At 39.9% G+C, this 27,009-nt stretch overlaps 1 protein-coding gene across 2 annotated transcripts in view; it reads right to left on the bottom strand.

The window, feature by feature from the left end:
- cntfr (ciliary neurotrophic factor receptor) overlaps positions 1 to 27,009 on the bottom strand; it is a 231,101-nt gene that overhangs the window by 141,739 nt on the left and 62,353 nt on the right. The window contains exon 3 of one of the 2 annotated variants that reach the window (XM_080304418.1): positions 21,543 to 21,614. The exons of the other annotated variant lie outside the window; for it this stretch is intronic. The gene's annotated coding sequence lies outside the window, so the exon portion shown is untranslated. The remainder of the gene's footprint in view (positions 1 to 21,542; positions 21,615 to 27,009) is intronic. 2 annotated transcript variants of the gene reach the window in all.

Here is a 27,009-nt window from a genome sequence, read left to right as displayed (position 1 = left end):
ATAGATGCTATATTGTTTTTTGTCTCTCAAAAATAAAGTGTCCAAATTCCTCCTGTCAGCAAGCTGTCAGAAATACCTTATTGCAAATGTGTCTGCTGTTCAATACAACAAAATTGAATCAAATTAAAAGAAAAAACAGCATCCCCCTGAGTAACATATAAGTCCTTTGTTTTATACCAAGGGAAAAGAGTAAAGCTATCAACCGTATAAGGAAACCTAACAAAAGATGACGGTTCCCTGCTGTCTGTAAATAGTTTGTTCTTCTTGGGTGATATCCACCATGTGGGAAAATGAGGCCCATTCACTTGACAACATAAACCCAAAACAAATGATTTAACTTTAAATGGTTATAGCTACCCATCTTTATTCAGTGATTCCTGCAGGGTATGTAGTGCATTGAGATTTATGGATCTACGGGCAGTTAAAGAATATATGATGCTGAGACAGTGGCACATTATCCAGCTGGGACCTAGCTAAAGGTCGGATGCTGAAACCAGCATGTCTGGCACCACAGAGCATGTTAAATGTCTATGAAATCATACCTTACCTTCCCTGCTGGCATTATATACTAACTTACAGTAACACAACTCACCATCTGGAGGAATAAGCTGCTCAGATAAACAGGAAAGGCTGCGTAATATAGAAGAAAGAGTGTACAAGACAGTCAGTCACACCACCCTTCTCTTGCAGCTAGAATATAAGGCCTGCAAGAGTACTAGTCTCTTTAAATCCAAGCAATTTAAAAAGATACATGCAACCATAATAAACTGTAAATGATGGCAGGAGATCCAGAAGGAGAATTTGACAATGACAAGGAGAAAGTTGAACATCTCCAGATAATTGGATATTCGTATAAAGTAAAACCTTGAAACTCTAAAGCAAGGCATCATATCCAGGAGGTACACTTGTACTTTAAAAGAATCCTTTCTTCAGAAATACAACCCTTGCTCTATCTGCCATTTAATGTATAATATGACTTACTTTTGATAATTTGTCCTACCTTGGAGCAACGATAGAAAAGCAGAGTTTTTATTTTATTATAGTTTTTTTTTTCCTCCAAGGGGACATAGATAAAATTTGTGAATGATCTCTCCGGCTCAAAAATAAGGAAAGTATGTATATTAAAATATATATAAATATATATTTTCTGTTCCTTTAAAAATAAAAAAGCAGCCACATGGCATGTGAATCAATTTTGGGGCAGCAGGGTTTATGTTGCTAATTGGAATTTTCTCCAAAGGGTGACAAAAGTCAACAAATTGTTTTAAGCAACAATTAGTTGATAAAACCTCTCTACTCCCAAATTTGTGACTAGTGCACTGCAGGAAAAAGAAACTTCAATGAAAAAGCATAGCACCACCTGATGCTGTCTTTCTGTTTACAAAAAAATTACTGCAGTGTGTAGTTTTTTATTCTTATTTTTCTAATTTCAGAGCTCTCAGGTAGATAGATAGATAGATAGATAGATAGATAGATAGTTTATTGCACTTTTTTGCAATTTATGTAATTACTATGGACTTAATGCATACATATTATTAAAATATGGGCTATAACAGTTGTATTGATGTTTAGCAACTTGAAATGCTCCCACAAATGGCACTACAGCATGTAAAAAAATAATATAAGCTCTGGTGGACTTGGTTCTATAGTAGGTCTTAAAGGGTTAAATAAATATCGTCAAATAATCGTGATCTCAATTTCAGTGAAAATAATCGTGATTATCATTTTTGCCATAATCGAGCAGCCCTAATAGGGGGTCTAGCCTTAGGACCCTTACTGGATACAGACGCCCCAGGCAGGAATCGAACTTGCGATCCTCTGTTCCAAAGGCGTGTAGTCTAACCACTACGCTATCCAGCTGCTTTTATATATATATATATATATATATATATATATTATATATATATATATATATATGCAGCTGGATAGCGTAGTGGTTAGACTACACGCCTTTGGAGCAGAGGGTCGCAAGTTCGATTCCTGCCTGGGGCGTCTGTATCCAGTAAGGGTCCTAAGGCTAGACCCCCTATGCTAAGCAAGCCTACCGCAGACATGAGCGAGACAGATAAATATGAAGGCATGCCGGCTCGGACGTCGCCCGGATCAACAAGGTCCGCGTCAGGTGTTGAGGAACCAGGGCACCCTGACGAAAAATGGGCTACTGGAACAAGAAGGCATCGGTGGGCAAGGGACGAAAACAGGGCGTTGTTGGAATGCTACTACGCAAGTAACCCCGGCGGAAGGGGCTACATGAATAGGATGAGGGACCTATGGATTCTTCGATACCCAACATCCACAATGACGGCGAAACAACTAGTAGCTCAGTGTTCCAACATTCGAAAGAAGGGACTGCTCTCACAGCTAGAGATTGACGAGGTACAACACAAATGCTACGGCAAGGAGGAGTCAGGACGCCAGGTCAGGGGGGAGATATCATCACCCCCACCCGAGATTGGGTACATAGCCCCAAGTGTGATAGGAGAAGGATCGTTGAGTGCGAGAGGAACTGACCTGAAAAATAGGATCATGGCCAAGCTTGAAACCTGGATCCCCCGTAGCCGGTTACCAAGATTACGTGAAGTACCCTCAGAAGGTCTGCTAGATGATGTTAATGCAGCACTACGGGCAATACCTACAACCACGATTACCGACACTAACAAGCTGATCTACAATACGGCAGCAGTGATCAGTGAGATGCTTGGCTACAAGTTGAACAGCCACAAGGGCCAGTACCCTCCATGGAGAAGGAGGCTAGAGGGCAAGATCAAAGTAGCACGGAGAGAGGTTAGCCAACTAACGGAGTTGCAGAAAGGTGCGACGAATAAGGTGCCTAAGAAATACAGCAAGCTGTCCATACCTGAGGCCTTGGAAACTGCCAAGCAAAGACTCACAGCCTTGGCCAGCCGCTTGGGGAGGTACACCAGAGAGATAGAAGGCAGGAGAATAAACCAGCTGTTCTCCACAGAACCAGCAAAGGTGTACTCTCAGTGGCAAGGGAACAATAAGAGAACAGCACCACCAAGGCTGGAGACGGAGCAATACTGGAAGAGCATATGGGAGAAGGATGCAACCCATAACGGCAATGCTCAGTGGCTAGAGGATCTGAGGGCAGACCACAGCGACCTCCCTGAACAGGGTCCAGTAACCATCACAGTGGCAGATATCCAAGAAAGGGTCTCCAGTATGAAGAGTTGGACAGCACCAGGGCCCGACATGGTTCACGCCTACTGGCTGAAGAAGCTAACTGCACTCCACGAGCGTCTGGCAGCACAAATGAACCAGCTGCTAGTTAACGAGAGACACCCGGAATGGCTAACTGAAGGCCGGACGGTCCTGATCCCCAAGGACCCCAAGAAGGGACCGGTCCCCTCCAACTACCGACCAATAACCTGCCTCAGTACTACATGGAAGCTCCTGTCAGGCATCATATCGGCTAAGATGAACAGGCACATGGGTCAATACATGAGCGGGACACAGAAAGGAATTGGCAAGAATACCAGAGGCGCAAAACACCAGCTACTGGTAGACAGAACAATCAGCCGAGACTGCAAGACCAGACTGACCAACCTGTGCACTGCCTGGATTGATTACAAGAAGGCCTATGACTCAATGCCCCACAGCTGGATACTGGAATGCCTAGAATTGTACAAGATCAATGGGACCCTAAGAGCCTTCATCAGGAACTCAATGGGGATGTGGCGTACAACACTAGAGGCCAACTCCAAGCCCATAGCACAAGTCACCATCAAGTGCGGGATCTACCAAGGAGATGCTCTGTCCCCACTGCTGTTCTGCATAGGCCTGAACCCCCTCAGTGAGATCATTAACAAGACTGGCTACGGATACCGACTACGGAACGGAGCAGTTGTCAGCCACCTCCTGTACATGGATGACATCAAGCTGTATGCCAAGAGTGAACGAGACATCGATTCACTGATCCACACTACCAGGCTATACAGCAATGACATTGGAATGTCGTTCGGACTGGAGAAGTGTAGTCGGATGGTAACAAAGAGAGGGAAGGTAGTCAGAACTGAGGGGATTGAACTACCAGAAGGCAACATTGCAGACATAGAGGACAGTTACAAGTACTTGGGGATCCCGCAGGCGAATGGGAACCATGAAGAGGCCGCTAGAAAAGCTGCAACCACCAAGTACCTGCAGAGGGTCAGGCAAGTCCTGAGGAGTCAGCTGAATGGTAAGAACAAGATCCGGGCCATCAACACGTACGCCCTGCCCGTGATCAGGTACCCTGCTGGGGTAATAGGCTGGCCAAAGGAGGAGATAGAAGCCACTGACATAAAGACAAGAAAGCTCCTTACCATGCATGGAGGGTTTCACCCCAAGTCCAGCACCCTGAGGCTGTACGCTAAGCGGAAGGAAGGGGGCCGGGGACTGGTGAGTGTCAGCACCACAGTCCAGGATGAGACAAGGAACATCCAAGAATACATTGGGAAGATGGCCCCAACTGACCGAGTGCTCAGTGAATACCTCAGGCAGCAGAAACCCAAGAAAGAGGAGGGAGACGAGGAACCATCATGGAAGGACAGGCCCCTGCACGGTATGTACCACCGGCAGATAGAGGAGGTGGCTGATATCCAGAAATCCTACCAGTGGCTGGACAAAGCTGGACTGAAAGACAGCACAGAGGCACTAATCATGGCAGCACAAGAACAAGCTCTGAGCACAAGATCCATAGAGGCTGGGGTCTATCACACCAGGCAAGACCCCAGGTGCAGGCTGTGTAAAGATGCCCCAGAGACAATCCAGCACATAACAGCAGGGTGCAAGATGCTAGCAGGCAAGGCATACATGGAACGCCATAACCAAGTGGCCGGCATAGTGTACAGGAACATCTGTGCCGAGTATAACCTGGAAGTCCCGAGGTCAAAATGGGAGATGCCCCCAAGGGTGGTGGAGAATGACCGAGCTAAGATCCTGTGGGACTTCCAGATACAGACGAACAAAATGGTGGTGGCTAACCAACCGGACATAGTGGTGGTAGACAAACAGAAGAAGACGGCCGTAGTGATCGATGTAGCGGTTCCGAATGACAGCAATATCAGGAAGAAGGAACACGAGAAGCTGGAGAAATACCAAGGGCTCAGAGAAGAGCTCGAGAGGATGTGGAGGGTGAAGGTAACGGTGGTCCCCGTGGTAATCGGAGCACTAGGTGCGGTGACTCCCAAGCTAGGCGAGTGGCTCCAGCAGATCCCGGGAACAACATCGGAGATCTCTGTCCAGAAGAGCGCAGTCCTGGGAACAGCTAAGATACTGCGCAGGACCCTCAAGCTCCCAGGCCTCTGGTAGAGGACCCGAGCTTGAAGGATAAACCGCCCGCAGGGGCGTGCTGGGTGTTTATATATATATATATATATATATATATATATATATATATATATATATATAGATAGATAGATAGATAGATAGATAGATAGATAGATAGATGGGGTGTAACAATACACAAAATTCAAGGTTCGGTCCGATACTTTGGTGTCACAGTTCGATATTTTTTCGATACAAAAAAACTGTTCATGCCTTTTTAATTTGTCATTTATTAAAATTATAAATATATATTTTAACTCAAAAGTACAGTTTTTAAATTTAATGTTGCTGAAACAAAAAAAAATGAAAGAAAAATCTGATCGAGAAATCACTCATCTTTGGAAAAGAGAATTATTACAGAGAAATGGCTCTTTCCAAAATAAAAACTATACTATACGCTTCTTCTGGGCTATATTCTCAGCAGCATATTAAACATATCAGGTCCCCATAATGAGAATCATGTGCTAACGGCTGTCTAAATGACTCTGGTAACGTTTGTAGCATGCGTGCTTGCTGTCGGAGTAAATGTGCAGTCATATTCGTTGTGTTCCCACTAGTGCTGTCAGTATTAATCTCGTTGAAATGACGTTAATGAGCTACCACGGATCACCCCATGCGTGGGGCTGCACGGCGTCAACACGTTAACGAGCAAACTGCGCTAACGCACTAGTTCCCACCAATGTAACTGAGCATTGCGTGGCACATCCGACATACTGTTTTACTTTTGTCCATGACGCGCTTACCTTCAGGGTCATACGTCACATGAAAACCAAAATAGTTCCAAATGCCAGATCTGAATGAGGGTGGGGGAGGTTCAATTTTCCATGTTGCAACAAGCACTTAACTTCTGTCTCACTAGCTTGCCCTGCGCTCAGTGAATCTGCGTTCGACTACTCCGCCTAGGCTGCACTGTCCACTGAGTGCTCAACACAGACAGCATCGTCAGAAGGAAAGTTGATAAAATAAATTAAAAATTTTGTATTGTTCGATACATATGCGTACCGAACCGAAACCACTGTATGAACGGTTCAATATCGATACGAGTATCGTTGCACCCCTAATAGATAGATAGATAGAGTTTCTTGCACATCACCTATTAGTGGCACACACTTACACTCAAACACAAAATCACACATAACCATCACCACTGTAGTTTTTAATTCCCTGCTCCCTATACAGTAATACAAGTTCTTCATTCCCATAATGCATTGCTTTGCTTGGCAACACTAATTCTCTCATCAATCATGCAGAGTTGCTGCAGATTATCTACAATCACTGGGTATGGCGGGGTGGGAGATGTTTATCCTGATAGTGTGTGTGCTGCCATTTTGGCTACAGTGTACACACATGCATACACACACAGTTGGCATTTGGTGCAAAGTGTTGATAGCTGGATGACTGTGACCTTTTTCACAGTCGCTCTGGCTATAATTGCTCACTAAAGATACCGTCAATCGTGTCTCAAGAGGTAGCAGGGGTTGAGCCCACAATCACACGCAAGCGCACGCATGCAGTTCCTTGTGCATGTGGATGACAGCATTTAGGTCTAAGTGATAAATTTAGCAATTGATCACATGTGACTGCTCTCAGCTGGCTGAGATTTAGAGGACCTGAACACGTCAGTTACTATGTATCATGTGTCCTGCTGGTGCTGCTGTTGTGGTGATCTCCCGTCACTAAGCTGGACTGTCTGATGTGAGTTAGTGTTTTAGAAACAGCCAAAAGCTGCACACTTACCAACACAGAGGCACGAGCTGCTGTTTTTAATCCTCAGAATATTATTTGTGAAATGTTATTAACAACCGGAGATTAAACATTGAAGTCTAACTCATTAACAGAAAGGAAAAACAAAATTAAAAAAAACCCAAACAGTCCAAACAAATCTAGAACTTGGATGCATGAATAGGACTCACCCTATTTATGTCAGGTAACAGATATTTGAGGTGTGTTATGCGTTTTGTATGCATGTGTATGTCTGTTTTTGCCTCCACCCAGCCATCTGGACCTCCTTGTGTGTGTACAAGTGGATTTTAGGTGGTTATAAGCTCTGAAAAAACACACAGTTACCTCCAGCCCTCTCACCTTTGAACTCTATAAGTGTATCAAAGCTAAGAAAACAGAGCACTATGTGTGTGTGTGCGTGTGTGTGTGCAGATGTGTGTCCCAGCTTTCTTAAATTCTATCAGGCTTCCGATAGTGGGTGTGTTCTCCCCTTTGCGAACTGGGAGCTTCCAGGAGCTGTGCAGCATGTGTAAGAGCGGTGTGTGTGTGTGTGTGTGTGTGTGTGTGTGTGTGTGTGTGTGTGTGTGTGTGACAAAGGGAGAGTGTTATGTATGGGCTGTGATGTTCTGAACAGAGGTGTTTTTACAGAGAGTTAATCAGAACCAGGGCTGAGGCCTTGCACAACTGGGTGAAAACCACACACACAGGAAATAAAAAGCAAAAGTCACTTTCTAATTGCTTGAATGACAGAACTGTAACTGGTCATTGCTGTTATGCCAAGCTGTTATATGATGCAACTTAGTGAACTCTAACTCTAACAAAAGATGTGCAGATGTTTCAGCCAATATATATATATATATATATATATAAACTTTCTTAGTTACATGACTAAATCTTCCCCATCTAAATCTACACATATGTGTATATGTGTGTGTGTGTATATATATATATATATATATATATATATATATATATATATATATATATATATATATATATATATATATATATATATATATATATATATACACACACATTTAGATGGGGAAGATTTAGTCATGTAACTAAGAAAGTTTTTACAGGACTTTAGCAGTCCTCTGAAAAAGGGTAAGTAGCAGCCAGGTGCACTATTTTCAGTGAATTAGATTAACTAATCTTCAGCAAGTGTGACAACCTTTATAAAAGCAGAAGTTTTGACAGTTTGCTGGTCTGGAGCATTCAGGTAGTGTTAGCACAATCTTTCCAGGAAAGGATGCCCCAGCATATTCACCAAAAGGTCAGAGTACTCATAGTACTCATAGAAGCTGCCAAAAAAATCCAACGGCTACTTTTCAGACTCTACAGGACCTGATTTGCTTGTCAAATGTTAAAGTTTATGTCAGCGCAATTAAAAAAAAGACTGAACAAGCTTGACTTGTTTGTAAAGGTTGAGGGTTACCAACATAGGAACAGGGTTTAAGTTTGCAAAATTGCATCTGAACCCAGTCTTCTGAAACAATGTCCTTTAGACAGATGAGACCAAAGTGCCCACAATGCACATCATCACATTTGATGAAAAGCAAATGCAGCATATCAGGACAAATACCAACTGTCAAGCAAAATTGGAAAAAGTAAAGAATCAAGGTGTTGCAATGGTCGATCAAAGTCCAGACCTCGACCCAACTGAAAAGCTGTGGTAGCACCTTAAGATAGTCATATAAACAAATTCCCACAAACCTCAATGTACTGAAGCAATGTTGTAATGAAGACTGGACCAGTTCATCTACAATGATGTGAGAGACTGAAAAAGTCACACTGAAACAATTACTTAAAGTTGGTTCTACAATCTACTGGATACTTCACAGGAAACTCTTTATGGTTTTTTTACATGACTATATATCCAGGTCTGTCCTGGTTTATGTTGAAAGGGTGTGTGATTCCTTAACCTTCTGGGAAATGTGTCTTCAAAAACAGTCAAAGTGACATCTTCAAGAATAACCTTTACTTAGTAATGACGGGTCTCATTTACCAGTAGTGTGCACGGGTCTGTGCCTAAATCATGCATACGAATACTTCACACACATATATGTAATTCCGCAATAATAACTTTCTGACACTGTCCCACAGAAGTAAGTTTGTTTTTTTTCCCTTCATTGCAGTGAGTTTCTCATCTCAAATGCCATGCTACTTGTCTGCAATCAGCTTTCTTTTTGTTATATATTCTGTTAGCCTTTTTTCCTTTCATCTTTGATTCCAAACTTCTCTTTTGCTGCTTTTTTTCTTTTTTAATTAACTTCAGCATCCCAGTTATTTCAGCTGGAGCACAGATTATTTATTTATTTTTAAACTGTTGTCACTGCAATGAACACACTTCGGAAAGCTGCCCCTTCTCTGGATTCCTGCTTGGATGTCAGAAATTATTTTTTAAAGTTTCTCCAGTTTATGCAGGATTATTAAATGAAGCCCAGTAATCTTGTTTTAACAAAAATAAAAAAATAAGATGATTTTGAGACAGTAATATGTATATTCAAATCTGTTTTCTACCTTTTTGTTTTTTTTCAAAAAAGCACATTATTCAATAATTTTTCAGAGATCAAGTAGCTATAGGCATTATTTACTATTCTTATTATTATTTACTGCTACAATAGAATTTTACTTACTTTTTAAAAAATGTATCAATCCCATTCATAATTACACAAAGCTACATATCATTACACATTTGCACCTATGTATTCAACTGTATTTGTTTCTTATGGATTTTTTATATTTTTAACAGTTCATCATCCTTATTGGCCCCAAGAAAAACTGTTGTAACATTTGTAACGACTAACTTAAATTCACCCGAAGCTTTGCTCTCATAAAGTCACACTCAACTTACTGATGCAGAGTTTAACCAGAAGTCTTTTGTGACATGTGAGTAATAATTTATAGATCACTCAAGAGTAGACATTCCTAAGGGTTAGTGTGATTGAAGGTTTTCCTCTTCCAAAGCCAGCTGATGTTATACAGGGAATAATTGCATAGGGAATAGGCAATAATTACACTGACCAGTATGCAGGCCAGTCTCTTTTAGGCACTCCTCCCTTCAGTAATGAAAATAAAGAATAGCAAAAATATTCAACATTTTCCATAAAGTCAGATAAGTTCATGGTCCAACTTTAGTCTGGGAAAATGTTTCTGCACCAATGGAGCCCAAAGATACCATAATGATAGAGGTTCAACAGAGTCTCAGTGGCTCATACTGCTGCCTCACAGTGAATGAAACCAAATTTTTTGGTACATTGCTGAAAGGGAATATTTTAAATGCCCACGAGAAAATATAGATTATTGTTATTTTTTGTAGCAAACATGTGTAGAGGGAGATATGAACGTGTAAACACTTTTTCCCCATAAACAGACATATACTTTTTCCCCATAAATGTCTGTTTATATTTATTCCCAAACTAGAAATTATTGATCTCTAGGACATGAGCTGTCTTTGTGGATAAAACGTTTGGAATGAGAATGAGTAAAACAAGTAACAGGGGAACAAGCCTGAAAACAAGACAGTAAGGAGAGAAAGGACAAATATTGAAAACTAGAAAAAAGAAGCCAGAGGAAGCCTGAAGACAAACACAAAATGTATTTCAGACCTGATGTGTGCTGACCGTGTGTGTCTCAGACTGTGTTTGAGAATGCAGGCCTGAGTGGAAACTAAAAACGTTATGTTTACTGGACGTATTTGCCAAGCCCTCTAAGTAAACCAATCAAGTACAGTACCACCATACATAGGGCTTGCACACACTCAAACACAAACATATACAGTAATGTACACATGCACTGCACAAAACTCTATCTGTTCAAGTGTCCACTGGTCTGTACCACAGGAGTTTATTTGTAGAGTTCCTCTGGCCTTCATGTAGGTCTGGCTATTGGCTGAGTGGCCTTGCACAGTTGGCTGAAATATACAGTGCACATACAAAGACACACAATGCACAAAACCACTTGTGTCATGTTGATGCGTGATACACACACACACACACACACACACACATGCTCTTCAAGTATGGTTGCTTAGAACCTCAGTAACCAGATAAACATACTAAATATATTGGAGCATTCACTTAAGTACAGTTAAGTGTCTGTTGCTGAAATCCTGAAATAGGCTTGTGTCTGTGTACACATGTGCACATACACAGCCAAGTTGTATTTCAGTTATACAAAAAAATACTCAGGAAAATTGTATTAGATGTTGTTTAACTTATCTGATTCTTTTAATATCTAAAAAAGTACTTCATGTATTCAGATGTGAACAGTTTATTATGATGTCCCACCAAGACCTGCCCAAAACCACAAATTTGATATCCATGAAAAGTACATAAACAAGAGAGCTACGAATCATGGAAATGAAGCAAATATGCAAGAAAGGTACTTACATATTATCCTTTCATACTCTAAAGCCTAGGAAACAGTGACTGCATGCTACACCTAAACCTGCTGAGCACACAGGACATCACATTACATCATAGTCATGCGTTTTGTTGCCCCGGGAAGACTCATCTACTACTGATCATCAGTTTTCTGGAGGTCTACACTTAGTCATCGCTGACTTTAACACTGATGTCATTACTGAAGCTCACCCTGTGTCTATGTGTGTATGCGTATGTGTGTCTCGTGGAGTGAGAAACTCATTAATCGTCTTAGTCAACTGTCTCTGTTCAGCACAAGCCCCATAGGCACACATCCTGTCAGCCACCCTCTTACTTTCTGCCTCTCCCACTGAGGCAATAATTCAACATTTTAACTCAAACTGTCTGTCTCTTTTTGTCTCAATTCACATCTCTCATTCCACCTATTTTCCTTTCCACCTGGTGCGTTTCTGTCATCCTTCCACCTTTGTTCTGTCGCTTGTGCCATTCATTATTCTTTCTAGTTTTCCATCTTCTCTTCCTCCATATGCTATCTCTCAATTTTCCATTTAAAATAAACAAAAATACATTGGCTATAATTTAGTTTGGCTAAAATGTGTAAGGGCTGTCTACAGGGAGTGCAGAATTATTAGGCAAGTTGTATTTTTGAGGAATAATTTTATTATTGAACAACAACCATGTTCTCAATGAACCCAAAAAACTCATTAATATCAAAGCTGAATGTTTTTGGAAGTAGTTTGTAGTTTGTTTTTAGTTTTAGCTATTTTAGGGGTATATCTGTGTGTGCAGGTGACTATTACTGTGCATAATTATTAGGCAACTTAACAAAAAACAAATATATACCCATTTCAATCATTTCTTTTTACCAGTGAAACCAATATAACATCTCCACATTCACAAATATACATTTCTGACATTCAAAAACAAAACAAAAACAAATCAGCAACCAATATAGCCACCTTTCTTTGCAAGGACACTCAAAAGCCTGCCATCCATGGATTCTGTCAGTGTTTTGATCTGTTCACCATCAACATTGCGTGCAGCAGCAACCACAGCCTCCCAGACACTGTTCAGAGAGGTGTACTGTTTTCCCTCCTTGTAAATCTCACATTTGATGATGGACCACAGGTTCTCAATGGGGTTCAGATCAGGTGAACAAGGAGGCCATGTCATTAGTTTTTCTTCTTTTATACTCTTTCTTGCCAGCCACGCTGTGGAGTACTTGGACGCGTGTGATGGAGCATTGTCCTGCATGAAAATCATGTTTTTCTTGAAGGATGCAGACTTCTTCCTGTACCACTGCTTGAAGAAGGTGTCTTCCAGAAACTGGCAGTAGGACTGGGAGTTGAGCTTGACTCCATCCTCAACCCGAAAAGGCCCCACAAGCTCATCTTTGATGATACCAGCCCAAACCAGTACTCCACCTCCACCTTGCTGGCGTCTGAGTGGGACTGGAGCTCTCTGCCCTTTACCAATCCAGCCACGGGCCCATCCATCTGGCCCATCAAGACTCACTCTCATTTCATCAGTCCATAAAACCTTAGAAAAACCAGTCTTGAGATATTTCTTGGCCCAGTCTTGACGTTTCAGCTTGTGTGTCTTGTTCAGTGGTGGTCGTCTTTCAGCCTTTCTTACCTTGGCCATGTCTCTGTGTATTGCACACCTTGTGCTTTTGGGCACTCCAGTGATGTTGCAGCTCTGAAATATGGCCAAACTGGTGGCAAGTGGCATCTTGGCAGCTGCACGCTTGACTTTTCTCAGTTCATGGGCAGTTATTTGGCGCCTTGGTTTTTCCACACGCTTCTTGCGACCCTGTTGACTATTTTGAATGAAACGCTTGATTGTTCGATGATCACGCTTCAGAAGCTTTGCAATTTTGAGACTGCTGCATCCCTCTGCAAGATATCTCACTATTTTTGACTTTTCTGAGCCTGTCAAGTCCTTCTTTTGACCCATTTTGCCAAAGGAAAGGACGTTGCCTAATAATTATGCACACCTGATATAGGGTGTTGATGTCATTAGACCACACCCCTTCTCATTACAGAGATGCACATCACCTAACATGCTTAATTGGTAGTAGGCTTTCGAGCCTATACAGCTTGGAGTAAGACAACATGCATGAAGAGGATGATGTGGACAAAATACTCATTTGCCTAATAATTCTGCACTCCCTGTAGTGTCTTGTGTTGTTTGGAATCTTCCTCATCTTCCTCTTTCTTCCTCCCTCTCTCCTTCCCTCCCGTAAATGCTGATGACAGCATTTTGTATTTTCACGAGGCAGCGAGCCCTCAACGTCCCCGAGGAATTGGTGTGACGATGATAGACCAATGAGTAAGCAGATCCAGTGACATCCTCTGAATGTAAATGTGCTTCATTGTATAATGCAATAGTGTTGATGAGCCAAAATATAGTAGATATTTGGCCACAGATTGTAGAAAATGGTAATTTGATAAATCAGATGTGGGTGGAAAACACAAATGCAACATCTCCACCCAGGACAAACTGCTTCATTCTTAAGCAAAGTAGTGACGTTCAATCTACTTCAGTGGAGCCGCCCTGTAGCCAGCAACATAAAGCTGTATTCAAGATGCAGTTCACACTTGTTAATGTGCATGGCGACATTGAATATAAATCAGGACGTTGTTGAACAAAACATACAGGTTCAGTCAACTTTACCCAAGCACTTTAAAATATATACTTTAATTTCCTTCAGCCTGAGGTGATTCTGGGTAATCATCTGCATTTTTATTATTGTTCAACTTAGCTCCATCTGCACAGCCCATGATAATAAGAAGTTTAAATGTGTGCATGTATAAATTTACTGTGACTGCTAGGTAGGTGGCTAGGTCATTTTGAATGAGTGTCAGGTTCATTAGTCTTGCACACAAAGAAGATTTGAATTTATAGAAAAATGGAATAAAGATAACAAACACAAAGCAGAATAAATCTCAAAAGTCAATAACATTAACATACAATCACCCCTCATTTCTTTATATTTTGCTTCCAGGGTGTCACTTTCTTGCACCTTTAAGTGGTCCTCAGCAATAGCTCTTTCTACACTGACTGCGTTTTCAGTCATTTTCAGTCTTTGTACCTTTCTATAGTAATGTTTTTTTTCTGTTTTTCTGTTTGCATTGGAAAGTGAGTCTCCCTCTGTGTGCTAAGCCCCTTAACAATGAGCAACACCTAAATCCAGAGTGTGGTGTTTACACTTAACAAACTACGTAGAAATGAACCAATTTTAAATTGTACATTTTGTTACCTTAGTCACTAACAGAACGTCACCAACGCCATTAAAGAAGTAATAATAATATTGTTACTATTTCTTTAGCTGAGTCTTTGAAAATGTCAAAGATAACAGTTTGATAGACATGAAATAGTATTTTTCATGAGGAAGCGCTATTAGCATTAGCTATTAATATCTCTGCACTGTGTGTAGTGTGTTGTAAAAAAAATTTGAGGGAACTGGACAAGTGAAGAATAAAAGAAGAAACAAGCCTAAAAAATAAAGAATGTCCACAGCAGATGAAAAGCATCTGAAAGTCATGCCCTTAAGGCATATGAGAAGTCCAGCAAATACCTGACCCAGGACCTGAAAGATGTCTCTGGCATTTATAGAGGTTTTATACACTGCTCACCAGAAATAGTCTCAATGGAAGGGGAAGAAATGATTCTTATGGAAGGGAAACTGCGAGAGAAAAGACTGAGGTATGAGAAATTACAGAGCTGGACTGAAAATCTACCGTGCAATTCCATCTTAAAGTGTCAGATTATTAAATGCTTCATTTTTCAACATCACAATGATCTCAAACACACTGGTAGTGCACTATAAGTATATCTGGATAGAAAAACACACAACAGAACACTATTAGTCATGGACTGGCCTCCCCAGAGCCTGGACCAACGTATTATTGAAGCAATGTGGGATCATCTTGACAGGGAACAGAACAAAAAGCAGCCAATATCTAAAGAACTCTAAATGTCCTAAAAGGCTGGAGAAGTATGCACTAGTTAAAGAAATTATAAGAAAGAGTGCATAAGAGAGTTCAGGCTGTGTGGAAAAAAAGGTGGTCATACCAATTATTGAATTTTAATTTTGTTAGAATTGTACAAACTCTGTTTTTGTCTTAAATGCTCCCTTTCCATTTATGTTTGTATGTTTGAATAAATTGTACACCTATTTCCCATTTTCCTAACAAAATATAAAAAGATGAGAGGTGGCTAAAGACTTTCGCACAAGTGTCCACTACCATTAGGGGCAGATCTGATTGAAACTACATGAAGTATGTGTGTGTATCTTGATAAGCACCTGTGCAAACACTTGACTCGTGATTGTCTTGACAGAACTATTAGCATTCTCTTTCCATTTGCCCCCCTCCCCAACACATGTTGACACACCCCTACCACTTTGCTCCTGCCCTTTCATAGTTTATTAGCAAGGCAATCTGTTACACAGCTTTGGCTCTGGCTGATCCCTAAGCACACACCTTATGTCCACCCCAGCTGCATCTTAATGACATCCTGTGGGGAAATATCCCATCAAGGTTGTATTCACGCTCCTCAGAAACACATATATCCCAAACCATAGAACGATAAGAGGAAAAAGAAAGCCAAAAGGAAGTACTATTAAAGAAAAATGAAGACAGAGATGAAGTTGGACACAAAGAAGATGAGAAAAGGAACTGAAAAACAAAAACATGAAGAAAGTAGAAGGGTATGAACAATCTTTAAGACAACAGGAGCAAAAATAGTAGGAGAGAGAGGAACTGAATGAAAGAAAAACAGCACAATAGCAACTAAAGTAGAATAAGAATGACAGGAGAAATACCATCTCCTTACTTTGGACTCCACGCATGATGGTAAGAGAAGAAATACACACAGATATTGATACACACACTGTGGACGAAGCATATTCACTTGTGCACACACAAATAGTCAGCTACACGGCACATAGACGGATGCTTATGTGCAGTTTATATAACTGTGTTTGTCTTCCGATTATCAAGGACTCATTTAAGACTCTTATGCAACAGCACTTAGACATTCAACATTCAAAATCCAGTCTCCCATGTTGCTCAGCCAAATATCTAACCACCCAAGTCGAAAGAAGTCCCTAAACTGAGCTGACTAGAAGAATTAACTTTAAGCAGAAGATAATGAAATATACTTGAGACCAGAATATTAATCATGGCTGTGGTGTCGTGTATCTTTTTCGGTGTGAGTTTTAACGTGGGTGGATACTATTAGTATTAAAATGTCAAAACGAGAAATGAAATGAATTAAAAACAAACCAAAACATTTGTTTACCGTTGGTGTTATGGCATAATTGTTTATCTTTTTTTTTTTTAATATCTAATAATATCAGAAGTAACCTACTGAAGAAAAATGCATTTTCAAGTCTGGGACTAAGCCAGAATTATAATATTCACTCTCATTAATAAGTACACAATGGATACATTTTAAGAGTCAAGTTGAAATTTAAAGTACTGATTCCTTTTGCATCCCAAGCCCAAGCTAGATTCTTGGATCACACAAGGCACAACAGTCCTCTTTCAAAGTACACCAGCTGGTCTCCTCAGTTCCAATGTTTACGCACTGTTGTTAAAAGAAGAGAGGTAAACATCGCCCTGTCCAAACATTTTGGGGACTTGTCGCCATCATCCAATGAAAGACCTCATGTCATTGGTTGCTGGCCCTGTCTGCCGTGTAGTCAGATCCTAATCCATAGCTATTCACGCCTCATACAAGGAGCTGTCTTCACCTGCTTGCTTTCTTTCCAAGATGGACTTGGAATATTGGTGCCTTTCACTCTTTCAGATTTTCATTTCCTTTGGTGTCATTGTGTTTGCAGTTATCGCTAGTTTAATCCACAACGACTTTTGTGTTAGCAAGTATATATCAGTTCTATTTGGTTTATATTCTTTGACTTAATACGTGAATACATTTCAACTTGGGGAAAATTGTTGCTGTTTTGTAATAGTCCTGAACCAGACAGGCATAACAATATGTCTTAGACTGGGCTTGTTTCTCTTTTTTGAAATAGGCCATTTGCTGCAATTTTTTTTTCTTGTACATGATGAAAAGCTACTTCCACAGACTGGAAAATTACCCAGGCTTGATAATCCATCACAATAAACAATATAAATGTGGGTTTCGTCTAATCTTAGTTCCTTGCTATTCAGTTGAGAAGCAGCTGAGTGATGTCTTTGTACATATCTCATTACAGCACAAGTTGATTCCAGTGCCCTGAATGGGCAACCAAAGCCAGAAGACTTTCATTTGAATGGATATTTGATGGAATAAAGTACATGAGACCCTTAATTTCCTTCTTGTCAGTCACCTACTCAGACGAAAATATTTTCCAGTAAATAATCCCTAAATGACACACTTATTCCTCGGTAGGTGGTGGTGGTGACAACAGTTGATTAAAACTTGGATTATTGCTTGACATTAAAACATATAAACCCATAATAACAAATGCAGCAAGGACTAAGGAACTGCGGTGGTGCTCTCAGTAAATCACAAAAGATCACAAACCTGCAAATTGGCCTTTAAAAAATGGGATGTAATAAACACAAACAGGATTTTGGTTCATGAAAGTTAAGTTACAAGGCAATTCTTTGCCAAAAGAATGGAAACATAAAAGGATGAATAATGACTGAACAAAAGTAATCTCACAGTATTGTTATCGGCACAATGGGATGACAAATGTTCACTGGTGTACAGCAAAGTGGCTGTAATGGTTTTTATTGTTCGGAGGTGGTTCAGAAAGAGGTGATGCAGAGATGGATGATAATCAAATGCTTTCAAGCTTCCATATGCATACATATAAATGAGTGGAGGAACACACTGCTTTTTGGCGCACCATTTTAGACTCTATTTTGACGCCCGTGTGAGATGACTGACAATTGCTGTCAGATTTCACTCCATTACTCACACGCACACTCAGGCACACACATATATATTGATTACTAAAGTCGGCAGCCTGTGGAGTGAAGCCAATGTTGAGTGGGCAAGTGAGGGAGGAGGGATACGCACATACAAATGAAGGGAATAGAAAGGCTGTGGAAGGCCAAATTTTAAGGCTCTGCCTCCCGTCGACAGGAAGGGCTCATACATGCACATCATGGTTAAACTTAAAGGCTATTCCACCTGCTTGCTCCTGCCTCAATCTATAAGGAAATTGAGGAGAGAAGAAAAAAGGAAAGGAGAGGAGGGGATTTAATCTATTAAACTTCTGCTTTAGCATGATTATTCTCCAGGGTCAAAGGATTGCTGTAAGAAAGCTAACACTCTGACTTTTGTGTTTCCTATTTTTAGGGGTTGCTATAGTAAGACTTGAAGCCTAATCTGCTGTTGCATTTAGCATAAGCGTCAGATGGCTAAAACTGTCAGCCTAATGTCAAAAATGTAAAATGAAGAGAGTGGAGGAGGGGGGCAAAGGAAGAGAAATGACAAGGAAATATATTAGAGAGGCAACTGAGAAGAAGATCAGTGTCACTGTAAGGAACAGGGGAACAGAGCGGGCTGTTTTGAACTCAAAAAACATGTCTGATCCTCGCACTCCAAAAACCACAGACACACACAACCATTTAGACAGACTCCAAAATGTGTCAGCCACCCAGGAAATCTTTTTTTTTTTTTTTCGTTTGAAACTCAAAACACTTTTATTGGGATTCACCTCACCATTTATACCTTGTTTCTGCCACCTAGCCTCACATCTCTATGTCTATCTGTCTCTCTATCCACTGTGTGTTGCTTGACTACCTATCTTTGTTGTCTGTCTGTGTTTTGCTGCCTCTACAATGGAAAACTTTGGCTGCACAAGGTGTGAAATGAGACTGTATTGATCTGTCTGCCTGTGTGGATCTGTGTGTGTGTGTTTGTCTGCGTATGTGAGCAACTAAGAGTGGTGGCGGGTTTGGTGTTGGAGGGGGGTCCTACTTGTTATCTTCAGGTTAATTCATTTTTCATTTTACATTTTCACCCACAAACAAAATTACAAAATAACAGCATTATGTAATGTCAGTGTACTAAAGATATGAAGCAACGTGAGGCAAAGCAGACAAAGCTGAATGCAACTCTGAGATCAAAACTGCAGCTAAGTAGAAATTTCCCTGGTGAGGCAATGATATGTTTAAAGAGTACACATATAACAGCATGGGAGCCTAATTGTTACAAAAGTATGCTCTTTAGATATGCAAGTTACCCTTGATATATGCACTAATGTACCCAGAAAGTGGATTCAACAGTTGATGCTATTTTTGACTTTATTTTAGATTTTAAATGATTTACAACTTATTGCATTTTTATTTAGAGTTTACACAGCATCTCAACTTTTCTGGGAACTGAGTTTTAGTATAAGCCTAACTTGTTGTTTCTGTGCACAAACTTGGCCAACTAAAGATGATTTTGATTGTGATAGATCTGTCACTTGCATTTAAGTTTATGTAGTCACTTAAAGGTACCATGAAGCCACCCTTTAATTTTTCATATTCTCCCTATTTTTGTTCTTATGACAGAGTGTTAGGGCCACATTAAGAAATAAACAAATATTACACTAACTCATCTACACAAGGCATTTGGTAGAAGGTATAGGAGCTGTAGCAGCTGAACTGAACTTTTTCTCAAAATACAAATTTGACTTTAATCTCCAAATTTCAACTTTATACTCAGAATGAGTAAGAATGTTTTTTTTTTATTCATAATGTGTCTCTAGTACTTCTTCGTAGTCTACCAGGTAATATTTTTGCAACTTTTGCCTTTTCCATCTTGCTTCCTCTTTTGCTCTCCTCGCCTAATGTCCATTTCATCAGTCCCTTGCTTGATCCATCTACCTTCCACCACTCTGCTCTCACCCTATTTACCCTTTACCCTTATCCTTCACTTCCTCTCTGTTTGCCACTCTCTCTTCATCTCTCTGTTCATACTCTCCCCTTCTCTTTACTTCTATTCCCTTCTCCATCAACGCCCCCCCCTCCCCCCCCCCCCCCCCCCCACACACACACACACCCACCACCCCTCCTTTGTAAGATAATACATTTGCAGCCTGAGTGATCTATTGATTCCCTGAACTCCAGCGCCCTTCAGAAAGGTAATTTTTAAGAAGGAAGAAGAAGATTAGTCAGAAATGCAGCACATTTCAAGGTGAAAGGGGCTCTCCCTGCTTTACTTATCAATAGAAATATTGCATGCTTTTCAGAGAGGGTGATGTGAGCTGAGCAGTGCAAAAAAGTTCTAGAAAGCTCCCATAAAATCCTCACTCTTTCTTTTTCTATAACCCATGTGTTTGTTTACCTTTCCACATTATCTGAGATGGGCTTCAGAATCAGATACTGAAGTCAAGCTATATGAATGCTGTTTGAAACAGCACTGTACAGGTGCACAGGTTCTGGAGCAACATATGCTGTCATCTTCAGGGAATGCCTTGCTCATTTCAGGCATGTCAAACAAAAGTGTAGCATGTATTGTCTAGCTTTAATGAAGGAGGACCCAGGCTTCAGACATTGTAACCAGTAGGGAAATGTTTGGAGTGTTATGAAACAAAGCCCACATCAAAATAAGCCAAAAAAAATGATAAACAGCCAAATTGACAATAGGAAGACTGCTTTCAAACAGTGTAGTAAAATGAATGTGAGTATCAAAGTACTTGCTGTTAAAAAAAGAGATGATAAGCATGTCCTAGACCCAAAACCTTGCTGAGAAAGCCCAACATGCAAAAAAAAAAAAAAAAGTCTTTTCAACTTTTTTGAGGTTTAGGTTTCATACACAGCCACTGATTAGACTGGATGACAACACATCTGGATTACATGAGCAGGAATGAGAGGACACCTACTAGCCATATCTATGGAAGTGATTACAACTGATAACAATGATTTAATAAGATGATAACATTAGAGACTGGCGTAACAGACGGAAAGGGAACAGAGATGTGAAAAGGAGGTCACAGACAGTGAAAGGGAGAAAATAGAAAGTAGAGCTTAGAGTAAAGGCACATTCTGAAAAAAAAGCAAAGAGATAAAATGTAAAAAAAAAAGTTGGCAGACAGATGATGAGGCACAGAACACGAGGAATAATTTAGCATCACATCAACAGAGCTATACCAACGAGAGCCCTCTCTCAGTCCCTCTTTGCCGTTATCCAGTTTTTTCTCTGTCTGTCAGCCTCTTTTCACCTCTCCTGGGAAGGGAGGATAAGTCTTTATCAAAAAAATGGGTCTTTGTGAAAATACTGCACTTATCTGTAATCACAGGCAATCAAAGAACTTCTTATGTTTTCTGTCAAGGGCCCGATAGCAACCATCTTGACCGACTGTCTTTCTACTCCCTGGCGACTACACCTCTACTTTTGCATTTTATTGGGAATGTTACACATATGATTTTGCCGATATCTGTCTGCAGTCATCCGTTCTTTCAAACCGCTATTTCACTGACTCCTACAGTTGTCAAACTGTGCTCATTTTGGGTTTCTTTTTCATGTCTTGTGTGTGTGTGTGTGTGTGTGTGTCTGTGTGTGTGTGTGTGTGCACGCGCACGCGCACGCTTCCCCAAATAATAAGAGTTGAATAAAATTTAAAGGAGAAAAGCTAGATTGACAGGATGATAAGCACAAACAGGTACAGGAATATAAATAACAAATGGTAAAGAAACACAAGTTAGAACGTAAAAACGTTGCAAAGCTGCTGACAATATTTAGCAGATGGCTGATAATAATTAGCTACAGAATGCGACCTACTGTGCATCAATGGCTTTGGCTAATTCACAATATGCTGAATTTAATGCATATGTTCACTTCTGCAAGGTCAATTAGCTTCCTCATGCTTCTTGGAGGAGCATAACTCACTTAAACATAAAAACTAAAATGACAGAAAATAGAAGATAATAAATAATTGGAAGAAAATTGCCCAAAGCGCATGACTTTTAAAACAAAGTTGTTTTCTTTTCCAGAAAGCAGTGAGTTAACATCTAGTGTGTCTGTGTCTCTCACTACTTTTTTGACTGACAGCATGACTGTGGATCAAAGTTCAGCCGCTTTGGCATGAGTAAAGGTCCCTGTGATAAAAGCCTGAATGTCAGCGTCTAACTTTTAGAGAGAGCTTAGCACTGAGATTGGTTGATGCGTTTTCCCCTCAGCATTAAAATGAGTCAGAGTGATCTAAGTTTGCATCTTAGCATACATTTCTACATTTCTCATTCACTGTTCTTATATGCACCCTGTTTAAAATGCATCTACTTTTCAGCTTGCAAATACCCAACGTAGCAGCCAACCATTGTTTTCTTTAGTAATTTAATCAACTGATTCTGCCAAACTGCCTCCAGCTTCTCACACTAGTGCTACCATCTGATTACTCGTCACCTTTTTTGCCAACATCAGTACCTCCTGATTCAGGAGATGAGCAATTATAGGGTTCATTCCAGTAATCCAGCATTGGCTGCAAGTGAAATCTCTTTTGATCTTGATCTCCTTTGACTTATAAAAAATATTTCATTCATGAATTAGACACAAATTTACCTTGTCTAACCTTTGGATTATATGGTCCTTGCTCTTCCTCAAGCTCCCATTTGCCTCCCGAAGACCCATTAGAGTCAAAACTTTATAAATTGGATAGGTGGCTATCTGGCACATCTACATAATTCTTTTGGATGCCATTCTTTATCAACTCGCAATAATAAAGTTCACAGCTCAGGAAGGTAGATTATCTCTAACTGCACTCTGAGCCAGGGCGGTATTAACAAATCTCCCTGAGAAGTAAGGGGAGAAAAGATGGCATGTCAGAACTGATAATAAGAAGCTAATGAAGATGAAAAAGTTATGAGTAGATAGGGAATATGTTTGCACAGATTGAAACACAGAGAGTAAGTAAGTGAGCTCCAAAGGTAGAGTGGAAGGAGAGTAAATTACAATATTGTAATAGCTATAAACAGATTAGGTGAAAGCAATGGTTTGAATGACAGAAAAGGGATGAGTAGTATCATACACAGGGAATTCACAGGTATTTCTTTAGCCCTTGCTCACATTTGTCCTCTCTCCCCTTCTTATACCTCACAGCAAGTGACAGGAGTCCGTCCTAAATCCCAGAGCCTGCAGACTGACAGGTGGATTAGTGCCCGTGTTCTTCGGTTATTCTCCCTGCTAGATTCTAGCATGGTTTTACAGTCAAGGCAGGAGGCATGGAGCAGGAGATCTGATTTCATGGCGGCTTCTGTCGGATTAGACAGGAAACTGGAGAGGGTGCCAAGAGAGGTTTGCACACCTTTCACCTTTTCTTCTTACCATCCACTATGTTTATTGGATGTCCACAGACTTGTATGTCTGTGGGTTTATGGTTTTTTTGGCAACTTATGGTATTTATTGTTTTTTTTGGTTTTGTTTTGTTTTTTTGCCTGTCCGGTTTATCTGTCTGACTTTTTTCATCCTTCTTGTGATCCTTTTATTTTGTTCTTTAAATTTTGCTGGGTTTTCTGGTAATCCCATCTAAAACAAAGTTTACAGAACTTATGCAAACTTAAATTTGATTTTTTTTAATTTATTTGAATAACATTGATCTTTATCAATGATTAAATTTTACTATGAGTAAAATTACATTTTTGTATTCTTAAAACAAGACTTTTTAATAATTTCTTTCTGGATAGTCTGCGTGTTAGGAAAACACAAGGGCCTTGGAGGCCTCAACGGATGAGACGGTATAAAAGTATTTCTGGCGATCACACACAGCGTCTCTTGCTCCTTCTGCAAACCCTTTATGAATCAGAGGAGCCTCGCCTGAGACCTTGTAAGCTGAAAATCTAACCTGGCACAGCCTGATTTCACCGTTGGCTGACTTGTACATGTTAACTCCAAACAGGAGAGTATCTAGTTTGAAATATAGTCTACATTTATTGGAAGTGGAGAGAAGAACGGGGGTGAAGGTAGAAGAGAAGCTTGATGCAAAATTACTGATGTGAATTATTTGCATGAATACTGAAGGTCATTTAAAATTATTTTTTAGTCCCTGACTGTTTTATATTTAGTTGTAGAAAGGAAATCATGACCCAGAGTTGAAAATTTAGCATATTTTGAACATCTAAAGAAAACTTGTAAACATGCTCGATATTTGCAGTTGTTCTTTAAAAATATGCTATCTAATTAACAATTCATGCATTCATGTTAATTCAATGTTGTTGGTTTTTTTTAAGAAAAAAAGAGTCTTTTCAAATGGTATCTAATTTTCAAGAATAAAAATAATCCAGGGGGAAAAAACCAAGACTTAAGCATTTTTCTTAGGCTGTGTTACAGAATCTACAGTACAGTATGCAGATTTACTTAACAACTGCAATTTATTTAATGTGTGCAGTTACAGAGGATACTTAACAATAAATCAAATTTACTGATTTTGCCCATTTTGGTCATTTCAGGATGATACATATTCCACTGCCAGAAAACAGAAAATATAATACAGAAAATAATACCATTCAGACTTCAACATTTGATTTAAATGGGAAAAGCAGTTTTATTGAGGCATTATTTCCTTTCTTCTTTTCTATCTAATAATTACAGCCAGTGAAAATATATAGATGTTTCATCTTTCTTTTTTTCTTTTTTCTTTTTTTCTAATGGCTTGAAGTGAAATCTAGAATTGAACTTAAAATCCCTCCCCTCACATACAAATGTCTCAATAATCAGACCTCGTAGTCACATCAGAGCACTTTGCTTTTTGAGTTCAGGTTTACTTTTGGTTCATTGGCTTTTGAAAAGTAGAATGTGAGGCACACACTTCAGTCATTAGGTTCCTTTCCACCAGAAACATCTGTTTTGGGCTCAACAGTCAGACTTCCTCTCTACTTTTTTAAGATTAGTCTTATAATTTTTATGTTTTAGCTACTAGGGGACCCTTTTTCTACCCCCCCCCCCCCCCCCCTTTCACTCCCCATGTGCCTCTATGCCACTATTGCACTTCATTAACTTTTGTCTTCTTTCGCCCATAGTTTGTATTTTCTGCTCATCACACTGTCTCACTTTACTCTCTTCTCCTCCTCCCCCTCGTTCTCCAATCTGTTGCAACAAATGCCTTCTTTTCCCTGAACCTGGGTCTGCCGTTGATCTCTTCCTGCTTTAAGAGAGGTCTTCCTCCCCATCATCTACAAGTGCTTGGCCTTACAGGGTCAACGGACTGTTGAGGTTGTTTTTCTAAAGATCTAGCGTCCTTGTCTTACATCAGAAAGCACTTGGAGATTAATTTTGCTGTGAACCAATGTTATAGAAATATTACCGAACTTAATTGAATGTATAAACCCTGCTTTAGCTAGTGAGGGTGTCTTGTGAAACATCTCAAAGTTTATAAAATAGCTACTTTTTTGGCAAGCTTTTACTGATTGATATGTTTTGTTTTGTTTTTTATAAACAAATAAAATAAAATAAGTGATAACCACTCGTGCTTCCAAACTAAGATTAGCCCACTTAAGCACAAACCCATTATTTTGTTTCCCAAAACATAATCCGACCATATAGAAAACACTTTACACTGTATAAGCATTGAGCCATAGAGCATGTTAAGCCTCAATTTCACTGCAGTCTCACGGAAACTGAAACAATTTAACCTCAATGTAACATTCACAGCTGAAAATGTGCAAGGCCTGAAACAGCTTTGCCGTGTTGATAAACACACACTTGTGTTTGAGTATGTTTTGTCATGATTTATTGCATCTCCATAAACAGGCAATCTAATGACCGAAAATATTACAAACACTGTCAGAATTGTGTAAGACTCAACTCCTCAAACCCACATGGGGGCATACACACACTGACACACATAAAAGTAGCTCAGACAGTCCTCCCAGACACATGCAAACACACTGTGATCCACAGACAATGATGTGCTGCAAGCACAGGAGGATTAATAATAATAATAATACTAATAATAATAATATGAATTAAATATATTGAATTCAGTGCATATGGGCATACTGGATTTGTCATGTGGACATATTTCTGGCAGTCCAAGGAATACTGACTATAACGTGCTTGCGCTACAAGGACACGGAATATCGCTACATCAATAAAAACCATTAACAATGATTCTACAAGAGGAAAAACCAAGGTTAGTTCAGGTCACTGTCATAATAATGGAGCAGTGATCTGAAAGCTAATCTGAATATGGTTTGAATAAAGTGTTATGACTAATTTCAGTGAGGTTAAAAATGATCTGCTTTGACCTGAGTGTAGGTGCCAGAGTCAGTTAGCTGCCTGGGTACAGTGTTGCTACAATATAAGTGACTAAAGGTCAGATCAATACAGGCAGCAGTTTATAGATGCAAAGATTCACTGTTGAGCCTTGAAGAGAAGCTGAAGGTCAAACTTAAGCAATCATTTACAATGCCCACATAGTAACCTTTCTGAAATTATATTTTATGGTCAGGTCATCAGTCAGATTATTTCTGTGCACTTTCAGTGTAACCAACAAGCTCTCTTAGCAGACCTGTAAAGCTACCACGTGCAACTTTTCACAGTTGAACGACACACTGTAACCCAGTTAACATCGTCACAAACTACTCCCCTCTACATTGTATGCTGTTATCTAGCATAAAGCCAACTGAAA

The sequence above is a fragment of the Astatotilapia calliptera genome, chromosome 7 (assembly GCF_964374335.1).
Source record: "Astatotilapia calliptera chromosome 7, fAstCal68.1, whole genome shotgun sequence".
Taxonomy (NCBI): Eukaryota; Metazoa; Chordata; class Actinopteri; order Cichliformes; family Cichlidae; genus Astatotilapia; species Astatotilapia calliptera.
The sequence above is the reverse complement of the archived record's forward strand: the minus strand, read 5'-3'. Positions and strand labels throughout refer to the sequence as shown.